Source organism: Diabrotica virgifera, chromosome 7 (genome assembly GCF_917563875.1).
Source record: "Diabrotica virgifera virgifera chromosome 7, PGI_DIABVI_V3a".
Lineage (NCBI taxonomy): Eukaryota > Metazoa > Arthropoda > Insecta > Coleoptera > Chrysomelidae > Diabrotica > Diabrotica virgifera.
Window position 1 is genome coordinate 211,855,575 of NC_065449.1, and position 17,151 is coordinate 211,872,725.

At 33.8% G+C, this 17,151-nt stretch overlaps 1 protein-coding gene across 1 annotated transcript in view; it reads left to right on the top strand.

Moving 5' to 3' along the window:
* Window positions 1-17,151, top strand: part of LOC114340589 (division abnormally delayed protein) — a 1,420,234-nt gene that overhangs the window by 1,305,453 nt on the left and 97,630 nt on the right. The window lies entirely within an intron of this gene.

Below are 17,151 nucleotides of genomic sequence, written 5' to 3' on the forward strand. Positions count from 1 at the left end.
TTCTTCCACAAAATTTATCTACATAATTTAATTTTCAAAACTGTCAAACAGTAAACCGTTCAGTTACCGTATTTTTCCACATGATAAATAATGTAGGATTGGACGAGTGAGTCTACGCTTCGATTACGAGTCAAAGCGGCACAAAATCAAGGGTTCAATTCCCGATGCAAGTTTTATTTTTTTATGCATGTTATGATTGTAAGTATATTTGTTATATAATTCTTTTTTCAGAAAATGCGTATTTAAAATTTTTGCCAACAATTATTATCGTTCAGAAATCATTTTTTCTTTGTGGCATTTTTCAATGTGTTTGTGTGCGTTTTATTCTTTTACTTTTTTAAATTTTTGGTATTGCCTTAACTATCACATAATATGTAGTAGAAGTATAACTTCTTACGTGCGTACAAAGTACACACACATTCTTTTTTGTTAGTTTATATACATGTTAAAGTAAAAAGTTCTACTCGCAGATTTGGCCGCTAATTGTTTATTAATTGTTTAAACAATAACAATTGTTTTGTATAAATAGTTTTAAAAATATCGATAAATTCATTATTTTACTTTGATCAAATATGTTTCTATTTTGTTTTTGATTTTGCTGAATGCGAATATGGCATTACAATTAAAAAATTCTTATACAGAAGCTCTTATACAGTGTGTCTGCTTAGCTAGGAACCACATGGAAAACTTTTTTATTATCAATTTTACGAAAAAAAGTTATTCTTAATAAAATGCTCTGGATAATCAAAAATCTAAAACTCAACCATCAGATATCAAATTTTATCAATTGTATACGAGTTATGTCAAAATATGAATTTCGTTAAGAGTAAAGTACTTTTATATTCCAAAATATCAAAAAATGCTATTATGAAAAGTTGTTTGAAATTATAAAATATATCTAAATATACAATTACATCATTCTAATCGAAAAAAAAAATCAATTTTTTCTCAAATTACGGATACACATCATCATTTTAGTACAATTATGATAACTATTTTATTATCACTTTTACGAAATAAAGTTATTCTTCATAAAATGCTCTCCCTGGTCTAAAATCTAAGATACAATCATCAGATATCAAACTTTTTTAATTTTATACGAGGTATGTAAAAAATATGAATTTTTCTTAAGAGTTAAGTGCCTTTATTATTCACAATATTTTAATTAGAAGGATGTAATTGAAAACTTAAACAATTTTTTTAATTCCAAACAACTTTTCTTAATATCAATTTTCGATATTGTGAAATGTAAAGGTACTTTACTCTTGAGTGAAATTTATATTTTTGACATACCTCGTATAACATTAATTAAATTTGATATTTGATGATTGCATCTTATTTATTTTTTATTTAGCGTATGGCTTAAGTATATCACAGAATATATTTAGATTTATGGATTATACAATGCATCACAAACAGATGTCCAATTTTTTTATATATTCGATTGACCCTTCGGTTGCCATTACAAAGTCTATAGGGTCGTCTGTGTATGCTCTGCGTGGGCAGTCCTGAACAATGTGACTGATCGCCTGTCTTGCAGCGCCGCAGTTACAAGAAGGCGAGGGGAGTTTACCCCATCTGTGGAGGGAGTCGGCGCATCTTCCACAGTTTGTTCGAATTCGATTAAGGGCTGCCCAAATCTTACGGGGACGTTCAAATTCGCCAGGTTTCCCTATGATGTCCGGTAGACTATGGTAATGCGGATCTGTCCTACTTTCCCAATCTTCTCTCCATCGGGTATTTAAGTCAAAGTTGGATTGCTGCAGCGCTTGAGCAGATTGTAGAGGGGGTAACCTGGATCGGAGACGGTTTCCAAGAATATCGGGGATGTCGTTGTGGACTAGAAGCTGGCGACTGTCCATTATTTTGTTATATTCTTTAACCAATGCATGTTCGCGGCGTAGGTTGGGTGGTGCTATATTACTAAGGGTAGGTAGCCACATTGTAGGGGTGGGCTTAATTGTGCCTGTTATCATACGCATAGTACGGTTTAGTTGGGTGTCGACCAGGTGGGTATGTCTGCTATTTAGCCACACTGGAGCACATTATTCTGCCACCGGATATATCAGGCCAAGAGCAGAGGATCTTAATGTTGATGCTGTGGACCCCCATGTAGTGCCGCAGAGTTTCTGTATTATATTGTTGCGTGTTTTCAATTTTGCTGCTGTTTTCGTCAGGTGTTCTCTGAATGTGAGCGTTCTGTCTAGAGTAACCCCAAGGTATTTCGGGTATTTATTGTGTTTTAACAGCTTGTTATTAAAATACACTCGCAATTCTCTGTTTGCCAACTTGTTGTTTAGATGAAAAGCTGATACTTCAGTTTTTTTAGTACTTGGCTGTAGTCTCCATTTCTTAAGGTATTCGCTGAGGATGGATAAGTCATTCGTGAGAGTGATTTCTGTAGTTTCTAAAGATTGGTGGCTTGTTGCAAGGGTCCAGTCGTCAGCATATCCAAACTTCCGAGATTCGGTTTCAGGCATGTCAGCAATATAGAGGCTGAAAACTAAAGGGGCAAGGACAGAACCCTGTGGAAGACCATTGTTAAGGTTCATCTGTCTACTCGTCTCCTTTCCCATTATAACCTGGAAGGCTCTGTTGGTCAGCATGTTGTCAATGAGGTTAATTATCTTTCTGCAGGGGATAATGCGGGCCAGTTTATATATTAATCCCTGTCTCCAAACAGTATCATATGCTGCTGTTAGATCTATAAATACTGTTGCTGTCTTTTGTTTCTTTTGAAAACTAGCTTCTATAAAAGTTGTTAATGACAGCACTTGGTCCGTACAGCTTCGATGAGGGCGGAAACCAGCTTGTTCAATGGGGACATTTTCTAGTATCCTGTGACTAATTCTGTTGAGGAGAAGCTTTTCTAATAGTTTATATACCATGCTGAGTAGAGCTATGGGGCGGTAGTTTTCTTGCTTATCGTTTGATTTGCCCGGTTTCGGAATTGCAATTATCTTTGTTCGCTTAAGTGAGAAAGGAATGTTACCTGACTGAAGTATATCATTAAAGAACATTGCAAGCCACTGTTTCGTGTATGCACCACTGTGTATCAAGAACTCTGGATGGGTACCATCAAAGCCAGGTGCTTTACCTGATTTCATTTCTTTCAGCGCATGTGTGATTTCAGAAATAAGTATTCTTGCTGAATATTCGGAGTTCGTTCTGTTCATTTGTTTTAATGCCCTTAAGTCTCTTTTCACGTTGGTAGTATGTGTTCGATCTCGTGGAGCTCTGGATAGAGATACTATATGGGAGGCAACCTTGTTAGGAGACATTTTAGATTCTCTAGATTCGAGCTGGTTAGCTCCTCCAATTTTCCGCAGCAAGGACCATGCCTGCCGGCTTGATTTTTTGAAGTCAAGGTTTTCGACAGTCTTTATCCATTTTTGGCGTCTAGCTGTATCGATGTTGTGTAAAAGCTCATCGGCTATTTCTCGGTCACCACTTTCGAGAAACTTCGTGTATAAGTCTTCACATGTTTCAGTCCATCCAGGCACATATTCTTTGCGATACCCCCTAGAGATGGTTTTCTTGGCAGTGCTTATTACTGCGCCCACAAACCTCTCATAATGTTTGCTGGTTGGAGGGACCCAGCTCAAGGTCCGGTCTAGTTGTTCAGAGAACTTCTTCCAGTTTGCTTTTCTAAGATTCCACCTGGGTCGAGGATATGATCTAATTATTGGAATTGATATTCCGATGGTGATAAGCACCGGACGATGTTGAGTATGTGGGAAGTCTGCAAGGACACTTCTCGCAGTTGTTAGTGGTCTGTCATTGGTATCTTTTGAGACAAAACATAGGTCTGGGTTATATTCTTTTCTCCATGCAGCTGATTTAAATGTTCCTCTGTCTTTGGCATCAAAAACTAGATATGTGTTTTGCTCTTCGGACCATTCTACTAGTGCCTCCCCATTTTCATCATTCGTGGTGTACTTCCACATTTCGTGGTGGCTGTTGAAGTCGCCGATGTATATAGTAGGATGTGGATGAGTCTTTAGCACTTCTGGGTTCCATGTAGTGGCTGGAGGTTTGTATATGTTAGCTACGGTAATATCTCCAATCTTGGTGACTACTTCATGTATATTATTTTCATTGGAAGCAGAAAGTAGGAAACCATTTTCTATATTGCAGCGAATGTAGGTTGCGACGCCGTAATGTTTATCATAGGTGGCTCCCAGTAAATCGTAGCCAGGTATCTTTCCCCTTAAATCAAGCTGGACTTTGTCTTCAGTATGGGTCTCTTGTATGGCAACCAGGTCAATGTCGTTATCGTGTAGGATTTTTTGCAACACTTGGCATTTTGCCTGGCTTATGCCCTCGATGTTAAGGTGACAGACTCGGATGCACGGTCCGAGATCTCTAGTCAGTTGGTTCTGAGAAGAACCTTTATTTGTTCCCATCGTATGTTTACGTATAGATAAGATTTCTGTTTGTGATCTGTGATGTTGGCAGGATATTGTTTTTGTTTTTCGTTCGTCTGCCGCCAAATTTTTGCTAGTTCATTTAGCGTTACCCAGGGTGCACCACATGGAGGCGAACTAGCATTACACCCCAATTGCATCTTAGATTATATACGATGCAGAGTATTTTATAAAGAATAACTTTTTTTCGTAAAACTGATAATAAAAAAGTTATCAATAGGTTCCAAGTTAAACAGACATACTGTATAAGAGCTAAAAAAATTTTTTTTGCTGAACATTTATTATTGTTGAAGCTTATTATTAAATGTATTTTGGGTAAGTTTTACAGAAAAAAGTTTTAATCACTTTGTATAAACATTTTTTTAGCTGGTAATTTTCGGTTTTTGTATTACATTTTTGTTATCTTTCTTAATTTTCTTAAAAAGAAACAGTTTATTTAATTTCTAAAGTAAAATAATTCAGTGCATTTTAAAGAATATATCCTAAGCTTTAAAAAAGCACTTATAAAACTGTCATAGATATGTTCAAACTTGAATAATACCGTCTTAAAGTGGTGGTAATTCTATAAAACTACGAAGATTTCAAAAATTACAATTTTTGAGACGTCATATCATTTGAAATAAATTTTTGAGATTTTTTTTTATAAAACATCATTTAGTAAGATGCTTGAACGGTAAGTTGTGCAAAATTGAGAGTTTTATAAGAAAAATTGTATTAGTTAAACATTTTTAAATCATTTTTAAACAAAATTCATGTGCTAACTTTCCGCCCACACCGTACTTATGCCCATACATTTTATTTCTTTCTATTTTAACCATAAGATAGCTTAATTATTCTTCTTTCATGTTCAATTTGTAAAATTTTATTTGATCAATTAGTTAAAGAATTACATTAAAATAACTCAAGCGTGCACTTCGCCGTACGTTAGTTTACAGTGCGCCAATGTTTGTGAGAAGGGTGACTTTAGCGTTATAAATAAAAAATTATAGAAGATACAGATTTAATTTTAGAAAATTCTTTATATAAGGTCTTTTTTGTAAAATTTTCTGAATTTTTCAATGGTTAAGTCAGTTTTTTTCTAAAATTTATATTTTCGGAGTTATTTAAAAAAAACCTCTAATTTCGTAGTTCATTTGTTTAATAAAAAATGAAGCACCCACTTCTCGAGTAGAACTTTTTGATATGTTGTTTATTAAAGATTTCTTAATGAAATTACAAAAAGTTCTATCTTGTTTGATGTTTTCCGAAGTGAAAATCTATATTCACTCCCCTATTACTTCACCTAACAAGAGCTGTTCGACACTGCTCAAGCCTAATAATCTAGTTCAATCATCCATTAAAACTAATCCTTCACGTAAGTTTATTTAATAACATATTCCTAGTTTCCCACGCTCCGCGTAATTTGGGATGCCGTCGGCACCGCGTCTTTACTCAACGATCTGGCTAGAAGGACCACTCTGAAAAAACGCTCCCGGGAATATTAATGAGCGATCATAAAGCAAAAAGGTGTTAACATAATTGCACAATCTGCAAGTTGGTTCTATTACCTGCATAATGCCGTCATTTAGCATTCGGGAAACTCCCCAAGGCAACTCTCAGCTACTCGAGAACGAATGAAATGAAATATACCGTGCTTTCATGCTACGTTTATCAGAAAAATTAAGAAAGTAATTATCCACACCGTATTTTTAAATTTTCGTGGAAATTAATTAAAACTGAGTCACGCCTTAAAAGTACAGTAATTGTTATAACACGTTTTGCAATTAAAAACGATTCTATGAAATATTATAACAATCATCTGCTGAGTTTAAACAAATCAGACGAAGTAATAGAGGTTTTTTATTTACGACTTAAAGAAAGTCGTAAGAAGTAAGTTCAAACCTAATGAATTAACACTAGTTATGGGTGACTCAAACGTCAAAATCTGTAAGGATGGGTATGGTGAAGTAGTAGGTTCATGGGATTTAGGGGAGTTAAATAATTAACGGAAGATATATTAACAACATAAGATATGCAGATGACACCGTGATTATGGCAAGCTCTGCTGAACAACTCCAATTACTGCTAAACAAAACAAAGAGTTTTTATGAAAATATGGGGTACATTCCATGTCAAATCACTCGGCCAAAAACTTTTGGATCTCCGATTTTTCTGAAACCTGGTGTATAGCTTCTGCGGAACGTAAAAATAAGATATTTAAGGTCAAAAGTCTTCTTCTTATTTTTTTTTCTGAAAATGATATTTTATGCGATTTTACAGTGATTTGGTGTTTATTTAAACAAATTTGCATTTTCTACCGTAAAGTATCAATGGAAAAAATAATATTTTAATAAAAGGGACTTAAAAATGGCATTGCATTATAACAAGTTCTTTTTATTTAAAACAAGTTTTTGATCAAATTTTATAGTGTAGAAATCGTTAAAATACCGTTTTTTACATTTACCTCCATTCCCATAATACGTCATAATCGATTTGGCTGAAAATTTTCCCGCATATAGCCAAAACATAGGACTTTATGTGGTTAGAAGGATTTGATTGAATTATGTATGTATATTACAATACCAAAAAAAGTTACATGCAATAATATCATACTCAAAAGTATATTAGTTCAGTCGGGATAGCATTTGACGTTGCATGCCGAGCTGCTCAAAATTTTAATTTTCTAATCTTTAGGGGAGTCAACAGTAGCCTAAATTTAAAATCTCGAATGAATTCATCCGTTACGTTAGCCGCCATCTTGATTTTAAGGGAGAACCGTTTTTGCTCAATATCTTCGCCATTTTTAACTTTTCGACAAAAATGGTAGAAACTGAAATTGTTACAATATCTCAAATCGTATTTACAATTATTACAATTTCTTTTTAACAATTTTTGTCATGAATTCGATATTTTCCAAGTTAATTGTACTTACAGTAGACGCCTATATGTTTGACTATGATATTGCATATAATTTTTTTGGTATTGTAATATAATTCAAATCCTAACCACTGAAACTCCTAAAATTCGCCATATTAAAGTGTATTACAAATGGAATAGACCAGTTTTGAAATTTTGGGTTAAAGAAATATAGCCTGGATAAATTAGTCTGGGACACTTGAATAAACAAAAATAACAAATAAATTGATTTCTTAATTAATTACACACCGATTTTATTTTTAATAAATCTGTTGTATAGAATAGACGATAGAAGACCAGATCCAAAACTATAAAAATATACAAGGTGCTATTAAAAAAATTAAAGTTAGGGGTTGTAACTAAGGGATGATTTTTTTCTACGCCATATTAAAGTGTATTACAAGTAGAATAGATCACTTTTTGTCCCATTCGAAAATCTCTATTCGTTTAAGAGATATAGCGTGGCTAAATTAGTAGGTGGCATATCCAATATGGCTTTCAAATGGCAAAACATGATCTTCTAAAATGTTTTCAATGAACATATCAGTTGGCATTCGACTAATCACCTTCACGTGTTCGGTATGTCCGTTCAAAGCAATACCGCTCTGTAGCACTACGCCGCCACCACCAAAACTAACGCTCTGCATGAGGTTACAACTGACATACTGTTCGCCAACTCTTCTGTAGACGAAGTTTTGTAAATCTTGCTTCCATATAGTGAACGGTATGCCAGATGTAACCTTATACAGAGTGTTAATTTTGCTGGTGGCGGCATAGTGCTATGGAGTGGTATTTCTTGGAAAGGAGATACCGAACTTGTGGACGTGATTGGGAGAATGACAGCTGATATGTACATTAAAAACATTTTAGAATATCATGTTTTGCCATTTGCCAGCCATATTGGATAACAAATTCGTGTTTATGCACCATGACGCAGGTCTTTTGGCCACCATATAGCCAATATTAAATTTAACTCACCCAGACCCAGAAATTGTGTTAACGGTAAAACGAAGAAAACTCGAGTATTTGGGTCACCTGATGAGAGGTCATAAATACGCATTACTTCAAAATATAATGCAAGGAAAAATAGAAGGAAAACGGAATCCAGGCCGTAGAAGAATGTCATGGTTGCGGAATTTGAGAGAGTGGTTTGGCTGCACCGCTAATGAACTTTTTAGGTCAGCTGTAAACAAAGTCAGGGTAGCCTTGATGATTTCCAGTCTCCGATAGGAGTGGCACAAGAAGAAGAAGAATTTTAACTCCGATTATACCATTTATATGATACATTAAAATATCGCAATTGGAAAAGAAATCCTATTTCTGTGACACTGGAGGCAGCACAAAAAAATTTATTTCGCACGTTTATTTCAAAATATGCAATTTTTTTGTCCGTGAGTGTATATCAAAAAGGCCGGGACACCAACAGACGCTCAAGGAAATCCAATAGTTGATATTGAAGAAATAAAAACGACATAGATGAATATGTGAACAACATTTGAAGACAATCGAAGTTGATAGAAGTATCACACAAAATAAAACTGACCCTACCGGACTGCTTGTTGTCGAAGTAGAAGTAGAAGATGCTACAAACAGTATTAAGAAGGGAAAAACTATGGGATTAGATAGACTACGCAGAATGCTTGAAAATTATGGACATATACGCAGTAAAAATATAAAGCTTAATCTTCAACGATATATACCAAAGTGAAAAAATACCCCAACAGTGGCTTAGATCAACTTTCATTTTATATCTTTCAATTTACTAGCATTAAAAATGCCTCAAATACCTTTATTGTTTTTTACCAAACTTTTATTTCAACAATATTTGTGAATACATAGATACATCATTTATGTTTTAAAATAAAATATATATAAAATAAGAGTTTGATATTAATATGGAGAGTAAACTAAATGTACAGGTCGATTTTTATTTTTAAATTAGGATATTTTGGCATATATATCATAACACTGACGTTATCCATATGGGCGTGATGACATAATCGATGATTTTTTTAAATGAAGACTAGCGGTCGCATGATGTCCCATTTGAAAGGTTATTCAATTTTGTATTCAGTAATATAACTATGTAGATTTAGCCATACGGCTCACACTCCCTCTAAGGGGAAAATTGACTCATCCCAGATACCTACGGTATCAAAAGGATTGAGCTCTGGTGGGACTCTTTTCATGTTATCGAGTCGTAGGTGACTTGGTATGCTGGAGTATCTCCCAGAAATTTGCGTACACATCTGGCCGTCGCGAGTAGTACAGCTTTCTGCATGGTCTTATAAAGGTGTTCGTTTAGACCCAGCTTTTTTATGTTTTCGAGGAGGTTCTTCGGAATGACTCCAGTGGTAGATATAATAATAGGTATCGTCTGGGTACTTTGCATTCTCCATTGTCTTCGTATTTGAATTTCTAGATCTCTGTACTTGGCGATCTTTTCAGTAAATTTACTACGTAGATTATTGTTGTTAGGTATCGCCACATCAATTAGTGTTGTTTGTCTTGGTAATTTATTAACTAGAACGAGATCTGGTCTATTATGTGCAACTGTTTGGTCTGTGAGCACAGTACGGTCCCAGTATAGCTTGTAGTTGCCATCCTCAAGCATACTCTCAGGGACGTATTGATAATATGGGAGATGGTCTGTTTGGAGAAGTCCCAGCTTAATAGCTATCTCTTGATGAAGGATTTTTCCCACTGCGTCATGCCGTTCCTTGTATTCATTTGCAGCAAATGCCTGGCAGCCCCCTGTAAGATGTTGGATGCTTTCTTGGGTTCGGCATCCATATCGATATTTGTCATTCTGGATCTGAGGGTCTTTGACGATATATTTCAGGAAATTTTTAGTTGGTATAACCTAATCCTGAATGGCCAATAATGAACCTTCTTTGGCGTCAGCCAATAGTTCCACGCCGTATTGTCGACATAGTCTTGGCTGACCTCATTCGGATGTCGCCCGTGCAGAGGTTTGCCCATCCAGGTGCGCATTTTCTCGTCCTTAGTAAGGTGGTTTATGCGCATTTCTGGTTCCCTCAGTTTTATCGGTGTTGTGTCATCTACTGCGCAAATAGCGCGGTGTAGAGTAGATGTCTCAGCTTGCATCTGAAAATAAGTCCTTAAATTAGCAATATGTGTATCTAATTGCTCACCTATATCCATAAGTCCTCTTCCTCCTAAATACCGCGGTAATGTCGTTCGTTCTACTGCTCTTTTAGGGTGGTGTTTTTGTGCTTTTGTGAGGTGTGTTCGTACTTTTCGCTGAAGATTTTCTATATCCGTTTTTGTCCACTTAACAATGCCAAATGAATAGCTACTAACGCGAAACAAGCGTAGGTGTTTAGTGCCTTAAACAAATTTTTACTGTTAAGCTGTGAACGAAGCAGCTTATGGTCAGCTCAGTTTTCATTTGCTTATGGTCGATCTTCCGCGCCTGCTTTACTCCAAGATATTTGTACATATCGTTGTCGCCCATGGCCTCGATGTTCTGGCCATTTTTCATATCGAATCCACCGGGCTGTACCTTTCCTCTGACTATATTCAAAACACGGCACTTGTCTAGGCCGAACTGCATACTAATATCATTAGAGAATGTTTCTACAGTTTTTAGCATCTGTTCTAGGTGTTCTTGAGTGGACGCCATTAATTTCAAATCATCCATATACAACAGATGATTGAGCTTCGCTACCACAGTATTATTGTTTTTAAAGCTAAAATCTGAGTCAGTGGAGTTTAATAGCTGGGAAAGGGGGTTCAAAGCTAAACAAAACCACAATGGACTCAACGAGTCTTCTTGAAATAGACCCTGGTTGATTGCGATATTTTCCGTTTCGATATTTTTTTCACCAGGTATTTGGAGGTGAATCTGTCATTATATGCCTTAAAAAGGTCACTATGTTATCATCGACTTTGTATATTCTTAATATATCTATAAGCCATTCATGCGGTACTGAATCAAAGGCCTTTTTGTAGTCAATAAAGGCAGTAAAGAGGTTCCTTTTTTGGTGAATGCCTGGTTAGAAATGACTGAGTCGATGATAAGTTGTTCTTTGTAACCCATGGAACCCTTAGCGCATCCTTTCTGTTGAGGCTCTATGATATTGTTTAGAGCACAGTGTTGGTAGATACGTTGGGTTACACAGGATGTGACCAATTTATACAAAGTTGGAAGACAAGAAATTGGGCGGTACTTGGCTGGATCTTGGGTGTTATTTTGATCCTTTGGTATTAAATAAGTGGTTCCCTGAGTTAGATATGATCGTATTTCCTACGGATTAGAAATAACATGATTAATTAATGTTGATAAGCACTCATGAATACTCCAAAACTTTTTAAGCCAGAAGTTCTGAACTCCGTCTGGTCCAGAAGATTTCCAGTTATGAAGCTCTTTGATGACATTTGAGACCTCTTCAGTCGTGAATGGTTCGTAGTTAGCAGTAACATAGTGGTGACAGTTGTGGGTCGTATCTTCTATCCAGCCATGATTGTTGTTGGGATCGAACTGCTTCGGGATTTTTCCTTAAAGTCACAGGTTTACGAAATAACGAATTTATTCCAGACATTTGCATTGTAATACTGTATAATTATGTGTTACACAAGCTTCAAAAAAAATGTTTCTTACGTATTTTTATTTATTCCTAAATAGCTGATTGGTTGAGTTACATAACAAAAAATGTTCCATTTTATATCATTTTACCTTTGTTATATTTTATATGATTAAAAATAATAATCACCATTTTCTGTTTCCATTTTCAAGCTTATATCATTCTTATTCTACATAGAATAACTCTTTTTGTTCTGCTTTTCAATGAAAACTTAATTAGAGCTTAAAGGCATTCCCATTATTTTTCCGCAAAAACTGAAAAAGCTTTTTGTATAAGATTTGTGTCAAAATAGGTTAAACATGTTGATAATAGCAAATGAAACGTCCTTTATATTGTTTATATATTCATACGCTTTTGATTAAAATTCATCTAGATCCGATTATTTCTACACGGTTTTCCATGCTGGAAAAGGGGCTAAAAAAGAAAAGGAATAAATACAAAATGTTTTAACACAGTTGTCAGTTAATACATAAATCGTAAAAAAATCGATTCACTTTGATATACATAAATGATTAAAAAATTATTACAACTATGAAGATCATAATATACAGTGATGAGCGTGCTAATAACCGGGAAAATGACACAAAAAATGGAAAACATAATACGTTGTGAAGTAAAAAGAAATGAAACTAGTAGAGGTGGAAATTATCGATATAAACGTATAAATTAACATTACTTTACATAGTTTCCTTTTCCCACCTTTAAACGTATCGAAGGAGTATGACATCTGTCACTGTGACAGGAGAACTTTATAAAATACTCCTGTGACAGACGTTTAAAGGTGGGAAACTATGTAATGTAATGTTAATTTATACGTTTATATCGATAATTTCCACCTCTACTAGTTTCATCTCTTTTTATTTCACAATGTATTATGTTTTCCATCTTTTACGTTATTTTGCCGGTTATTAGCGCGCTCATCACTGTATAGGATATTTCCTACAAGTTTTGTTGTCCTTATTTATTCCAAATTGTAGGTTTTGTGTATTAAACTTATTCTATTGGGTTTTGGCGTGTAACAAATTTCTTCCATTTTGCCCTGTCCCTGTCATCTACGTTTTTCTTCGGTCTTCTGTTGCTCGTGATCTCTAGATGCTTCTCTGCATCATCCATTCATCTTTTATGCTTTCAGTAGGTTGGTAAATGTGTGGTTCTTTGAATGAGGCGAAGAAAAGATCCAGCAAAGAGCTACATAAAACGTACAGTCTCGATGCTATTAGACCTTTTAAAAAGGGTCAGGCTAGAGAATGTAAACTAGGCCTAGAGCACCACAATAGATCTTGAAAGGCTAAAGGCTGCTGTTGTGGTCTTGCCATATAAAAGGTGGCCCCGTTCGTAAGTTTTTAATTCTCCCTATTTTATGTATTTATTTACTTTCTTTATGCCCGGTTGCACCAACAGATCTTAAGCTTAAGTCGAGAATATCATAAGAATTAATATAATATAATTATAATATATTACAATAAGAATACCATAATATAATAATATATATAATTGATAATAAGGTAAGAATTTAAAATTATGGTGCAACGTAAGTGATACTCAAGGAGCCCCTATCTATAAGTAGAACTTAGCTAAGCTGGAGCTTAAGATCTGTTGGTGCAACCAGGCATTAATAAACCATTTTTTCTTGCATACTTTCTATTTGAAACTGTTTCCATATTTCTCATCCTGACGTAGCGATCTTTAATTTCTGCTACAGATTTTATTTATAGGAAATACATAGTAGTTTCCATTATTATGCCGACAAAATACCAAATCCTGAAAAGACCTCTTTCATTTAGAATTTCTCGTATATTCATAAACGTAATAGTATTTTTAATTCTGTCACCCATGTTTTACAAAAATTAGCATTTTTGAATTTTTCGCTTAAAAATTCCTGAAAATGGTAAAATAATGTAAGTAAAACTAGAGTGTCAAAATATATTACTGTTTAAAAATAACGTTATGTAACAGGATCTGGCTTTTCTAGGTTTATTTGATTAGGCCAGTTGAAACTATTTCTATTTCTTTTGAGTTATATTCATAATATGTTATTTGTTTCAGGGAATATCTTCTACTTAGAGTATTGGTCGTGAATATTAGTGTCATCACGAAGTTTCGTGTATCGGCTGGTTTTTCTATTTTTCTTTGTTGTTCTATTAGATCAAAAAAAAAATGAAGAAACCATTGATACTTTGTGTATATACTATTTTTTTTAGAAAAAAAGTCACAATCTGACTTAAAAATTAAGTTTATTTTTATGTTTCGATTTCAACTTTTCAAAGAAATTGTAATCAAAATAAAAAAACCTTAATGAATTAAACCAATTTTGTTGCTTGGTAAAAATTCTTCTAATAATAATTTAATTTTATCTGACTCATTCATATTGACAATGCAAACATATATTATGCATTCATTTTAAAGTAGATAGCTTTAAAATGATATTGCCAATACTTATAAGTTGCGTTCCTGGGACGACTTTATTGGAAGATAGTTCATTCGGTTACACGAAATCAACTTTAACTTAAGAATATCCGTCAGAAAAATCTAAAGCATGTGATTTGTCTTTAAAAAGACCACTACATGCAATGATGACAGTAAAATTCTCCTGTTAGTGATTCTATACTAGATATGAGGGAAAAACCTCTTGATAATAATAAGTATCCTGACATGGTTAGTCTTTGGCCTTACATCCATTCTACCGAGGAATTTGAGACACAATTGGTTTCATTTTTCAGGGCTATATTTGATTCTTTCCACTGAACTCTATGTCTATGTTCACTTCCCCATGCGTGTTTACATATTTGAGATCTATCAAATTCTCTATTTTGAAATTTACGCATATGACGAAATTTCTAAAAACTGAAAAATAGTGAACAAAACTGAGATGAAGCTCTAGTTGAGTGAACGATCATGAGAAACGCAGCAACCAAAAATTTTAAATACCTGAGAATGAGACGCTAAAATTTATCCGAAACCCACAAATATATTTATTTCTTCATAGGGTACCATCTTTAATGGAGGTTGGCGATGACTCCTGCAAATTCATCTCTGTCCTGTGATATTTTTATGAAGATTTAAAGGTATAACCCTATTTAATCATTGATGTTACGCAGTCAGGTCATTTGTCTTCTCATCATCATCTCCTGAAGCCTTGCTCTTTTTCATTTTTTTGAGTGGATATTGTATGTCATCTTGAGTAATTTCCGGAATATCCTCAGAACCCTGGTTTTGTACCTTTTGTCTATTGTCTTGATTTATGATATTGTTAATTTGATTTGTGTATGTTATTATAGTCCAAGTAATAAAGCTTAAAATAGGGCAAAACCTCGCAATTTTTACAGAATAGATCGATTTGCTTAAAAATTTGAGAATAAGTAGTGGATAGTCCAAGGATCATAGTCTATATCATGCCGAAAGGCGCTTTTACAATGGGGGTGGTTGCCACCCCATCTTGGGGGTGGAAATTTGTTATCATATGTTGACCGCAAAAGTTGGTAAAAACATTCGTTTTAAGCAAAAAACGTTCCATATATTTTTTGATAAAATTAATAGTTTTCGATTTATTCGCTATCGAAAGTGTCAGTTTTATATCGAAAAAATCAATGTTTTTTATAAGTTTTCTGCTAATAACTCCAAAAGTTTTCGTTTTATCAAAACAACTTTACTTAACAAAAATTGTACGTTGTGAAAAAAAAACAAAACCTTTTTTTTAAATTTTCTTTAAGACCAATAGTAATCGAGCTATACTTTATTATATGTTAGCTCTTCTTCGTCAAATGCTAAATATTGTAGTTTCAAAGTCAAAAGAAGGGAAAACTATGCATTTTTCGAGGATAACTTGTTCAAACTAATTTAAAGTATTTAAAAATATCTATCTCCAGAAATAAAAAAAGTCTCTAGCTCAAAAATTACGTGACTTATAATGAAAAGAATGTCAGTCCCTATTTTTTTCAGAGAAAAAGTGATCGAAAGTGACCCTCTAATCACCACCCTAATTAAAATTAGTTATTGACCTTATTTGGTCTTCTTTATTTATGTATTATTAATAGGTTCTAGAAGTTTGACCGGCTCAGAATTATTAGTTTTTAAAAAAATAGAGTTAAAGGGAATAACGAATTTTTGGAGTTTGGAAAAAAATGGCATTTTCTTCAGAATAGAAAGATTAGCATGAGAGATACGAAAAAATGTTTAAATATGGAATTGTAGCTTATTTAATTCCCAAGAACCTGGTTTGCAAAAAATTTTTCTACAGAAAAAATTAAGTGACCTATTGATAATTAAAACTTGTAATAGCATTCAAAAACCACCTTTACCAACCCTTTCAAAGTCACCTCTTTTTGCGACTGAGGGTATTAAAAAGATTTAATATTAATAGACTTACAGATCTTGTAAAAGCCTACAAAATTATTTTTTGCCAATCTTTCTAAGATAAAAAATAAAAAAGTTACGGTTAAGAAATCAATATATTTAAAAAACAAAGAGAAATCCAATTGGAAGCATAATAATGTAAGTTAGCGGTGCTTTTAGTCATTGCCTTATTGATTCTTCTTTATTTATGTATTATCAAAACAACTTTACTTAACAAAAATTGTACGTTGTGAAAAAAAACAAAACCTTTTTTTTTAATTTTCTTTAAGACCAATAGTAATCGAGCTATACTTTATTATATGTTAGCTCTTCTTCGTCAAATGCTAAATATTGTAGTTTCAAAGTCAAAAGAAGGGAAAACTATGCATTTTTCGAGGATACCTTGTTCAAACTAATTTAAAGTATTTAAAAATATCTATCTCCAGAAATAAAAAAGTCTCTAGCTCAAAAATTAAGTGACATAATGAAAAGAATGTCAGTCCCTATTTTTTCAGCGAAAAAGTGATCGGAAGCGACCCCCTAATCACCACCCTAATTAAAATTAGTCATTGACCTTATTTGGTCTTCTTTATTTATGTATTATTAATAGGTTCTAGAAGTTTGACTGGCTTAGAATGATTAGTTTTAAAAAAATGGAGTTAAAAGCGAATAACGAATTTTTATAGTTTGGTAAAAAATGCCATTTTCTTCAGAATAGAAAGATTAGCATTAGAGATACGAAAAAATGTTTAAATATGAAATTGTAGGTTATTCCAAGAAGTTGGGTTGAAAAAAATTGTTCTACGGCAAAAATTAAGTAAATCGTAAAAACATTGATTTTTTCGATATAAAACTTTCGATAGCGAATAAATCGAAAACTACCAATTTCA